The sequence below is a fragment of the Mastacembelus armatus genome, unplaced genomic scaffold, assembly GCF_900324485.2.
Source record: "Mastacembelus armatus unplaced genomic scaffold, fMasArm1.2, whole genome shotgun sequence".
In the NCBI taxonomy this organism is placed as follows: Eukaryota; Metazoa; Chordata; class Actinopteri; order Synbranchiformes; family Mastacembelidae; genus Mastacembelus; species Mastacembelus armatus.
Window position 1 is genome coordinate 81,098 of NW_022872885.1, and position 12,595 is coordinate 93,692.

A 12,595-nucleotide genomic window follows, 5' to 3' on the forward strand; every position below is an offset into this window, starting at 1 on the left:
AACCCCTGGTGTTGTGAGTTTGAGATCAGCTCGTTTTCTCCCATAAGGATCTGGACTAAACATTTGGGGAGAAACTTGCATGTTGGCAGGAAACTCACCAAGTGGAAAAAATATTAAAAAATTTGAATATTTTATCAGAAATGGGAATTTGGTTCCTCATAAAAATCATTCTTCACCTCAAAAATACCAGTGTGACAGAAAATTCTTACGACCCTTTTCCAAAGCTTTAAGCCACATCACTGGCCTTCCTCAGCTGTATATCACCAAATCAATGGGCCCGTGTGATTTTCATTCTTTTGGCAAAAAGGCATTTTTAATGGAAGGAAGACAGCAAAAGATGCTGCTATAGAAGGAGCAATATACTCCCCCAACAACGTGGCCACCTCCTACAGAGGAGACCAACTGCAGTGAGAAAGGAAAATGATTCTGTCACAGTGAATCAGCGAGGTGTGGAGGTGCTCCAGCCTCTTAAAGCATTAATTCATGATGATCAGAGAGAAAGACCTGCTGCTCGATTGCTCTCTCTCTCAGCTAAAACACACACAGCTCATTTTGTTTTTGGCTACATCCCATTGCAAAGTAATGACACCATATAACCTCACTGCTGAGAAAGACTCCTGAGTGTTTTAACAGAGAGAGAGAGTAGAACAGAGTTTTTTCCCTCCTAGTGGGGCCGATTTGCCCCTTTACAGACCAGGAAGCTGCTGCATGTGGTTATTTCCAGAAAAACACAGTAGGACTGTAGTTTTATATCCACTCAGCTGTTTGTTAGGTACACCTAGCCAGAACTAATGCAGCACAAAACAGGTTCTGCTATAAATCCCAACACAATGAAGGTGATAACGTTCAGTTTTTATTGAAACTGCTCCAGAGGTGCTGATTCAACTTTAAGATCATTATGGGGGATGGAGTTATGGTGCTGTGCAACTGCAGCACATTATATTGCTCTATGAAGCTTAAATACTATAAAATTTCATTACCAAGAAGTGAAACAATTCAATTAAATGAAGCTTTAGGTTGAGGAAGGAGGAGACTGTCTGTAGATTTAATAGCTGTATTTTGCTGCAACTACAGGTTCAAACACGTTTTCTTTGACATTAGACAATAAAATAAACAGAGGCACTACATCCACTCAGTTTTGTTTCAACTTCCTTGGAAACCTCTGTGCAAAAACAGACATCAAACCTTCATGAAGGGCTCAATGTACATTGTGCTACAATGCATCAGTTCTGTTTAGCTGAAGTCGCTGCAGTTCTCACTTCCTGGCCTGAAAGGTCTTTTTGGTTTCATGCTCTGCTGCTTTCAGAACAAATGAAAGTTCAGGGTCTAACCAATTAGGATCCTACCTGAAAATATTACATGTATTATTGCCTGTTAGTTGCTTTGGGATCATCTCTTCTACTGAAGACCCTCAGTTCTTTCTCTAGTAACCCAGAATGCATTGCTGATCATGGATATGTGAGCATGCAGACATGCAAACCTGCCTCCCAGCACCACTTCATCTCTCTTTCCCTCTCTACTTCTCTCCTCCACCTATGACTCTGTCTCGGTCACCCCCACCACCAATAATGAGCAATCAGCGTGAGCCCTCCACCAGCCAATCACATCGCCCGGCCACCCTGCAGCCCTCAGGAACCTGCAGTCACATAGAGGAGAGAGCCAGTTTACTAAAACACACTCACAGACTTTGGGTCCACCCATTCATCCACAAACACACATCAGAATAGTCGAGGGGGAGGTCTGTGTTTGTGCTGTACACAGGGTGATTACATCCAATACAGATTAAATGTCATCATGGTGTGAACGAACATGCCCAAACTCAGTGCTCAGTTCAGACCTTTCTGTGCTATAAGGTGGTAGTAATACAGCTACAGGTTCATGGACCTTCTCCTCAATGGCTTTTAACTACACAAGAACAGATAACATGGTAACACTGATACATAGTAGAAGCTCCTGTCAGTGAGCTGCTCACTTAAAATGATCAGTCTGAAGTCACCTTTGCTTTTAGTACTGGACAAAACACTATGGTCACGTTTACACCATGTCCAGCTGGCTCACTTACTGGGAACCAGTTTGGATTTAAAATGATCATGGATGTGAGTAGAAACTACAGGTCAGGTCAAATCAGTGACTCAAACAGTGAAGATTATGTCACAGACATGAACTGATTAATCTCAGACACTTCTGACTGAAGTGAAACCTACTTTAATATCAGACTCACTTCCATAGTTAACCTTTTCAATTTCTCTGAAATGTCACAGAGTGGATTTGGATCTTAGAGTTGAAGAATAAAGCCAGTGATATTCTGTGCTGCTAAAACACAGTTGCTAAGCCTGGGAAATACACAGATGTTTTTAAAGATTTAAATTGGAATGAATGAGAAGAAAAGTACAGAATAGCACCAACATTATCCTTTGAAATGACACAGCACATCCTTTCATCCTTGTTAACTGTACAGTACAACAACACCACAGCTGAAAGCAGACAATCCTTTGTAGATGTATTTCCCCCCTTTAGTGCGATAACAAAAAAAAAGTGTATGTACATACACACATACTGCAATAAGACACAAATAAAAACAGATAAAATTAGAACAGTTTTCACTTTAAATTATGTCGACACACAAATCAAAAGAGCTTAAAATCAGAGTTTCTCTGGTTTGAAAAAGAATCAACAGATAAATGAGTAAAAATAAAATCATTTCTCAAATATTACAGAAATATCTGAAACACTTTGAGCAGTAAGAGTGGTACAGCCTTGGCATGAGGCTGAAAACAGCTGTGGCATGTTTCATTCTCACACACACATATACAACATACACCTCACACACACACACCACACCACACACACACAATAGGTTTTTCCTAATGGTCTTTGTGCCCAGACACTCACCTCGGATCGAGCAGTCCCACAGATATGAGAGGAGGATGAGGACGAATGATTAAACAAGCAAAGAGTTGGGATGAAAAAGAAGCACAGAAAAGAATGAATGTCCATGCAGGGTTTCAGACACTGTCTTTCTCCTTAGTGTTTGAGAAACAGAAAGCAGATGGGAATGACAGGCAGATGGAGGACAGGACAGGGGACAGTGTAGCTTCAGATGTAGGTCACAGCACCTTTGCTGCTTTTCTCCAGGTGATATCTATGTAGGAGGTGGGGACGTATCCCTCCTCTCCGCTCTGCTTCCCTCGCCCTCGTCCAGCCGTCGCCTTTATCCTCCTCGATGATGTACAACACCTGGAAAACAACAGGGAAGGAGGAGGGTTTAAAGGGGGGTCTAAAGGGTTTAAACTCATGCATGAATTTGACCATAGTGGTCAATTTAAAAATAGCCGAAGTCACAAGTGTCAAATCAAACTGTCCTTTACAGATGAACAGTTAACCAAGACTTTCAATCATAAACTGAATGAAAGAAAATGAGTTTAAATAACAGTCACCCCTCGTCTTCTGCCATCACCAGCGTCCCCTCAGTCTGACCTGCAAGCCAAACAAACCACAGTGAGACTGAACAGTTTTCCTCTCAACTACTGGGCGACGATACTTGGCTTTTCTCCGCTCCAATCTAAGAGGGCAGGTCAAAGCAAAGCTTTCAGATGTAGTAACAAATCTGAGGATCACCTGAACATTTTGTCATAAACTGGCCTGATTCAGTCTAAAGTAGAAACCGGGAAGAAATATGTGCTTTTCCCCCCCCATGCAGTAAAGAAGGGACAAATCCGGCACTTTCTGATTGTTTTTCATTGCTGTCCTCACCGTCGAAGGAGTACAGAGCTTTGCAGTGTCCAATGACAGGCAACGGTCATCGTCATCAAATTCATCATCAAACTCATGAGGGTCGTGGTGTGGCTGTCCGGGCTGCGGAGGGCCGGTGCGGTGGCGAGGTGTGTGATGCTCCTGACTGGTGTCGTCTGTATAACTGCCTTCAGGACTGAAACAGGCAGCAAGAGTGAGCTTTGTGCTTTCCCATGATGAAAAATGTGGTCAGCAGGAATACAAACAGTGAACCAGAAATTAGTGACGTACTTTTAAATTAAATCATGAGTAGTGAGTCAATGTGAGCAAATTTTCAGTTCTGTTACTGGTTCCTTATTAATACCTAATGTTGCCTTGCAAGTGAACCATTTTCCTTCCTCTGTGTGTGTGTGGTGTGTGTGTGTGTGTGTGTGTGTGTCTTGTAAACATTTTCACCTCTCTCTGCCTTGAGGAGTGTGGATGGTGGTTGTCAGCACTGTGTCTCCTGTCTCCTCTGGAGCTCTGTTTTCCCTCCACCTCAGATAACCAAGTCTGTCAGCAGAGAGAGGGAGAGATGACACTTCTGTTAATATTAACAACAGGACATCACCATCAGCCACAGTGAATATCTCTATAACATGGCTGATTAGGAGGTGGTGCTATCGGCCTCTCTCTGCTTCCTTCCATCCCTCATCCTCTACCCTGTTATTGGGTTTAGTTTTTTTTAGTGTCTTCACCTCGTTTTTGTGGATTTCGGAGCGAAGCTTCTCCATGTTACAAATGGTCTCTGAGATTTTGGGCTGCAGGCTGTTTGGGGTCTCCCATCTGAGGATTCTTTTCATACACATCCTTCATCTTGTTCAGTGCATCTCTAACAAAAACACAAACAGGCACTGGAGTTTGACAGAATGTAGTTAATCTGATATTTTCTCAATGAACCAATTAATCCTAGAGTCTATAAAGACAACAGTTTCTGTCCTCACATTTGAAATATAAACCAATTAATGTTTAGCTTTAAAAAGACAAATAATTCAATCAATTATCATATACTTGCAACTAACCAGTGTGATGAGACGAGGGCCAGGGCTCTTAAATCTCATTTGAAAACCTTAAATAAGATCAGCTAAAATAAACGCTATATTAATTTTAACTGTTTCTAAATACAGAAGTAGGCTTATTTTCTGGGATTATTTGGATGTGTTGATGGTTAGGTCATGTATAAGAATTAATACTAAGCTTCTTACCTCTGATCCATCTCTTTCTGCAGTTCTTTGCTGAGCTCGTCAATTCGCTGCTGCAGCTTCTTCCTCCTCTGTTCGGGGGGTAAGTGACTGAAATCCTCCAGTGATGGCACCTAATGCAGAGAAGCATTTAACATTAATGCCTTAATGTTGGAATTAAGTTGGAATAAAGATTTCTGAGCTAAATTCGTTTTCTAAATTATTTCCATTAGGTTTATTGAGCCATTACAACAGATGAACATACATATCACACAGTCATTATCAAATCACACATTCTTCCTCAGAATAAGTTTGGAACGTGTGAAAATCAAACTTCCCTTTTTTCAGAGTATTTTAAGGACTTCTCATCTGTTTGAACTTAAAAATTCATTAAAATGTCATTACTGACCTTAGCAACACAAGGTCGAATGAGAATGTTTTCCCAATATCAAGACTTTAATATATTTCATGTCCATTTGTATTGGCTCATTTAAAACAAAAAGGTTTTCTCCTTGTTGCTTTCAAGATAATTTCTGGGACAGTGTAATGTCATACTCCACAGTTTAGTAAGTGCAATGCTACTTTAACAGATATGCTCATCTAAACTGAGCTTCTCTGCTTGTTAATGAAAACATACAGCAGAACAGTAGAGATCAGGGAGAGGAACAATAGTTAACTACCACTGCTGGTTTATACTATAATATTGGAAACTACAGGGAATCCTATACGGTGAGGATACGGGACGAGCACCTGCACTGGGCCCGCCCACGCCCACACACACACACACACACACACACACACACACACACACACACACACACACACACACACACACACACACACACACACACACACACACACACACACACACACACACACACACACACACACACACACACACACACACACACCAACTTACCATCTTTACTGACCACTGATGCATTAACCATTACAGTAGAAAAGACAAACATGGGATGCAGGTTAGCTGTCAGAATCTCAAACAGACAGTCTGTCCACTGACATGTTGATCAGTGTGAACACTGGTCAGATCAATGTGTTCCCAGTGGTAAAAGGTAAAGGTAACATTCCCAGGTCGTCAGTGTAAATATTCGCCAATAGTTCAGTAAATACAGTAACTGCTACACTTGTTATATAGCTGTGCTCATATATTTACATACCCATGGCACAATTTGAGAAATACTGGCCGTTTCTAAAAGCTATAAATGATCCCTTAGAAAAGTTTTCCTTATAAGGAAAGTAGTCAGTAGCTTTTAAGTAATTGTGCTTGTCATTATGATTTTAAAAAGGCAGATGCATGTTCTGCTTGTTTGGGTATATTTTTTTTAAAAGTGGCCAATATTTCTCAAATTGTGCCACTGGTTTTATAAGCACAACTATATAGTGAGCATGAATGACTGAACAACTCTACTGGCCTCAATGCACAAATGATTCAGATTTCCTGATTTTACCAGGACCAACAGGTATTCTTGTGTTTCACTGACTAAAAAGGAAAATAATTACCTCTAGCCAAACTAGGGAAAGAAAAACATTTGGTCTAATTATAACCATGTGAGGGAATGACAGAAAGGGAGAAGTTATAAAACAGTCTAATATATTTGCAGAAAAAGACCATTTCTAAAATGGACTAATCTGAAAGGAACCCTATAGAGCTACAGAACCAGCTTTGGGGCTACAGATCAACAAGTATGGCCTCCCTTTTTTCTGTACTGTGAAGACACGTGAGCCACACGGTGCACAATCCTGTGGTAGGTTGCATGTGACTGCATTTGGTGGCGGCGACTCACAAATAAGCCCCTAGAAAGACCATGAAGAATGAGACCGCAAGCAAGCAAACAGGAGGCAAATGACCAGAAACACAGGATTTAAGATTAAGGTTGTAACTGCTGATAACGCTCCTTTTTCATTACTTTATTAATAAAGAATGAAACAAATATACTGGTAGTGAACAGTGACACTCCTAATCAGTGCAGCTCTATTCAAAATGTGCAAAGACAATTAATTCCAAATGAATTATCAGGCCTCAAGGATACACAGTGTGAGGTGTAAATATCTGTCTTAAAATAGTTTAGAAGAAATCCCCTTTAAACACGTTATCACATCACATTTCCTGACTGTCACAATCTGATGTATAACTTTCCACAAGCAGTGAGAAAGTTTGATAGATGTACTCCAGTTTGTCTATTCTTCTGGGACTACACGGCTTTAAACCAGACGGAAAAGCAGCCAATCACAGACAGTCCTAACAGAAGTGACAGAAGCAGAAGCCAATCAAAGTAATAGTTCAGCGCTCAGTCCCGTGTCTTATTCAAAAACACACACAAACAACACCACTGCAAACTCATGCCAGACCGACACCCAATGCTAATGACACATTTTCAGCATATTTCCCCAAAAAACACTGCAACCAGAAAGCACAGCCCTCACACACCAATCAATCACCAGGGATCCTCCATCCTGTGACTGCAGCAAAAATCAGTCTCATAACTGAAAGGAGAGAAAGAATCAAAGATAGAGAAGCGGCTAAACCCAGACAATCCAAGAAATACAAAATCAGAAAAAGAATAAATGATTGAAAATGTAAAGTGTCTGAAAGCTCCATGAAGTTAAAATTAAAGTCAAAATGAAAAAAAATAATCAAAGCACACCTATGAAAACAGAAATGATAATGAAAATATAGGTTATTTGATAGCTTTGAATGTTAAAATATTTTATACTAATCCAGGACTTGCAGACACTGTGCAGAAAATAAACACACACAAATCAAATCACATCAACCTTTTCAAATTAAACACGTCCCGTCTCACCCCTCTCCTTAGGCCTCTCAAACTCTTGGGGATTCTGGGTACTGTAGTCTTTATCTCAGACAGATAGTGGCTCACTACGTCAGAGCTAAACCGGGATGAAGGTAAAGGGTGGGAGGAGGAAGAGGAGGAGGAAGGTGGTAGAGGAGGAGATGTGGAAGGGAACTGGCAGGGAGCAGGAAGACAGGACAAAGCCAGAGGTCAGGATGACACACTGATCTTGTGTTGTATTATGAAAGGCAGCTCTTGTTTGATGTTATTCAGGGTCACATTTTATAAGTTCAGCCCCGCAGTACGTAGAAAAACTAGCAGAACATTTTACTACTTTTGAAGTGGAAACGAAACGGTATTCATGATGAAAGAATTCAGGTTTACAGGAACAATATTAACGAGCGTCCTACCAAGTCTTAAGGATGTGACTGAACCAGGATCAAACAGTCCTGATGAGATTAAGTCACCTTTGAGTCTGTTTTACTTTGATTGTTTACTCTTCATTTAATGACACAGAGAACTACAGTACATGAGATTTACATGTGCTTTAAACTTGAATGGGACACACCCCTGAAAATTCAGGGCGTTATGTATTAAACAAATAAATTAGCCCATATACACAAACACACACCCCGTCCATCACACATGTTCCTGACGCACCAACACAAACCAACAGTGCATAATTAATGATTAACCTACATGGCCTTTATGGAGAGGGGCAAGGTCCAAGGAGTGTATCAGAGGAAATACGTCAATGTTTTAACAAAAACTCTAAAGGTGACCAAAAAAAAAACTTCAGCTTCAAGATAAGCCAAGAATGTGTGTAGCCCTAGATGGAAATCACAGTTACATTATCTGCAAGTACACAGAAAGTGTCTGTAGAGGAGAAGGCAGGGCTGGAGAAATGAAACAGACTGTGTTGTTCAGGATGAGGGTTTTTTACCTGATGCAGCTGTAGCACTAACTATAGTAGGTCTGGGAAGGAAAGAAGCCTAATAGAGGGAAACAACTAACAGCAAAGCTAATAAACAATCAGTTCAGCCCTTGTGTTAAAAAAAAATTTAACTCATGAAATATTTCCACTCACAACTGCTGCCATACCTTTGCAGGATCTTAAGAGAAATAATATATTTTGTCTTGACATCTGTCACTCTGTTTACCTTTGGTTTCTTGCCAAACAGCCACAGTTTGTTCTTGGTCCGGCTCATAGCGTGTTTTGGGTCAGGTCGTGGCCCCGGGGCTCCATCTCTCTCTCTGTCTCCTTTGGGAGTGTTGCTGATAGTCGCGTCTGAACCTGTCCTGTTTAGATTCTGACTGTAGTCCTCGAAGGGAAAGTCACCGGGAGGTTCAAAGCCGGACTTAAATGACTCCACGACAATAGCTGAGTCCTGGAAAGAAGGGACAGACAGAGACATGAGACTAAGAGAGGAGAGAGACACTAAGCACGTAAAAGCGGCTCTCCAATGACCACCCATCTTTCCCCTCTTCATTCTCTAGTACATACCCTTCGCTCATCAACAGCTTTGGCGGCAGAAACCATTCCTTCTAGACACTTGGAGATGATGGGAATAACCTTTCTTTCTGCTTCGGCAAAGCTCCGGTACGTCTCTCCAATCTTCACCGTCCGACGTTCGTCCATGTCCTGCAGTTTCTGTGACAGACCAGAGGAAACGGATTACACAGGAGTAACAAGCTAATGTTGCTTTGTTTACACTGGCACTTTTACTAGCTCCTTCACAGGTAAACAACTTGTCACTGCTACCAGATCATTTCCCCAGACACTCTACCCACTAGATATATTAGTAATGGTTGACATGAGACAAGTTAAACATTTAATGGGGCCTTTATCCACAGCAGCCTCTAAACATGATACTGGTTGAAGTGAAGAATGCCAATATATTTCAACAGTACCACCTTAATTCCAAATGCTAAAAACACTTTGTAGAGGGTGAACATTTGAGCACTACTGGTGCTACATACCTGAGGCAGTATGCAACAACAGATTTATTTAATCAGGGTCAAAATTTAAAGCACATGTAATAGAGACATCTGCTATTTATTATTGATGTTATGTAAGAAGAGTAGTGGTGTCACATATTATTGAACTTTTTAATTTTATTCACTTAATGGAATCATGATTTACAAAAAGTCATTTAAATGTCAAAACAAATTAGATCAAAACTTAAGAAAATACTCTCAAGGGCTCACCAAATCAAATTTAAGACAGATACAACACAATCACTATTATACACAAAAGTATGGAAAATAATGGTGAACGCCAGTTGGAAAATTTGACCTAGAAGTAATTACAGTAAACAATTCAGTGACTTCTTACTACATCTTTTTAAGAGTTTAGCATGGCCTGGTCCTTGAAAAGCAGCAAAAAGCAACTCAGGCCAAACATTAATGTGACTCTAAAAAATAACATGTGGTTTACCTTGAAGATGTTAGGTATGGCGTTATTGAAATGTTTCCACTGCTCTGCATTAAAGTTCTGTAGCTGAGCAGCGTACTCGTTCTTACTCTCATCAGCCATGTGAGTCCGCAGGTAGAACTGGGCTTTGGCCTAAACAGTTACATAAAGACAAATGTTATATTCACATTGGCTGATCCTGAAACAACCACAAGTCTGCCTAGAGCCCAATGTGAGCACACAAAAAGGGACAAATATTGTTACTGTGGTCCTTCTACACTTACAGTGTACGTGACATGAGATCATATGTTTATATAGACAGCAGCTGATCTAAAACAAGGCTGACTCCACAGATTTGGTGACTTTACTTCGATTTGAAACCGTTTATTTTTCTAAAACCTCTCTATATCCATCAGGTCTAATTATACAGTGAGTGTGTGGTAAAAAGAGCAACAGTATAATTTCATAGGCACCAATTATACACTAGTAACTGAAGTAAAACAAGTAGGAGGTATGAGGGCAGTGAGATAAAGTTAGTCTTTTTATTTTTATTTAACTCTGATCATGTAATAAAACTGTTCAAACTTGGCCATAGCTCATCTCATGCTTTCCTGTCCTTTATTTTCACTCATAATGAAAAAAGCTTACAGATCAACACATAATGACACTAGTTGTGTTGCAGATGGGAGCATCCTACCTTCTCCACCTCAGATTTTGTGGCATTGATGTCGTTATCTAACCGCTCGTAGGTCACCTGGGACTTCTCTGCTCCCCTACACCCTCTCTCAAACTTCCTTTTACTCTTTAAAAAAAAAAAAAAAAAAAAAAAAAGGAGAAAGGAAAAAGAAGGAAGACACAGTTGAAAGCAAAACAAGAACCAAAAAACATACTAAGCAATCTGGGAACTATAATGCACTCACTTTATTTAGTGTGATTTTCAATGAGCTTGGAGAAAATAAAACAAAAAATATATTGTATATATGTGCAAGAGGAGTAAAGGAGCCAACGAGGGAGAGGAGGAGATGAATCAGACACAGTGAGATAAGTTTACTTCCTGCCAGTCCATCTGGGTTACATTAGCAGTGAAGAAAACACTGAATGAACGAGACATTACAGTCCAGTCATTGGGTAGTTCACCATTAAAGTCATGCAGGCCACACACTGAAACACTCTGAGTCAGATGTGTCCCAGCAAAGCAACTGTGCCTACAGGCTAAAACATGTGACAGGACATGTATTATTCAAATATTTAACAAGCAGCAATTAGCTTTATAGCTCTTAAGAAACTGTGGTGGTTAATTTTAAAGTCTTGTGAAGAGCAGATCGTTAAGCAAATTAGATGACCTCAGAATGAATAAATGGACTCTCTCTCTCTCTCTCCCTGGAGCCTTTTAGGAGCTAAAATGAAGGGTCAAATGTGGCACATAGGATTTGATTTGATTTGGGAGGGGATGGTACTCTCTGGTGGTTGGGTGTGTGTTTGTCTGTCTGTGTGGGTGTGTTTCCTGGTCCAGGCCCCTGTCCCTGCAGACTGGGACATTTGCCAGAAGAAGAAAAGGACAGTGCTGTCTTTTCACAGTCAGAAACTAATGTTTAGCTGATTATAATTTCAACAGAAAACTAGAGAGAAATACTCTTCCAATATAAAAATGACATGTTTGAGGCGCATATGTATTTGTCCAGTCGTTCTTTTGTTTGCATTTCTTGCATATCATGCGCAAACAATTGTGAGTGCAGCTGTCTGTCCCCAACAATATTTACACTAAACACTTCATTTACTTCCCTCGTCACTTACATTGTCCATCTGTTTCCAGCAATGATCCAAATACTGCTGGGCCTTCCTGCCCTCCTGTAGATGCTGCTCGTTTACACACACACACACATTTACAGAGACACAGAAAAATACATGTAAATATATAACTACACATTCATATGGACACACACAGAATGATAGGACTGAAACTATTTGCGTCAGTTACATCGTGTAAACAGTAACAACCCACTAGAAAATAAATGTGCCGAGGCCACAGCCACAGATTTACTACAGTCCAGTGACTGAAGCAGTAAAGTACCAAATCGAGATTTAACTACACTGAAAGTGGAAGATTTGCATTTTGACAACACGTTTCATTACATAGATGACATATTTATAATTTGACAAAACAATCCCAACTCTAGGTTTAATCTCCATCACACACAGAGGAGGTGGTTTGCCCAGCTGCGATGGACATGGATCTGTCCACGTGCTGATGGTGACTCTTATGTGACTAAAAGAACAGAAAATGCTGATAAGTGTAAGTGGCCCTGGAGCTTTCCAAACTACTCTTTTGTACATTCAAAATTGTATTTTTGTTTAAAGAACTATGCTTTAAGCTTGTGCTGCAATTTAAACATTTGTGGGCTAATATTTGTGACATA

General features: G+C 40.3%; 1 pseudogene; it reads right to left on the minus strand.

The window, feature by feature from the left end:
- Nucleotides 1–3,096: 3,096 nt before the first annotated feature.
- LOC113140232 (formin-binding protein 1-like) lies at nucleotides 3,097–12,035 on the minus strand (annotated as a pseudogene).
- Between the last annotated feature and the right edge of the window lie 560 nt (nucleotides 12,036–12,595).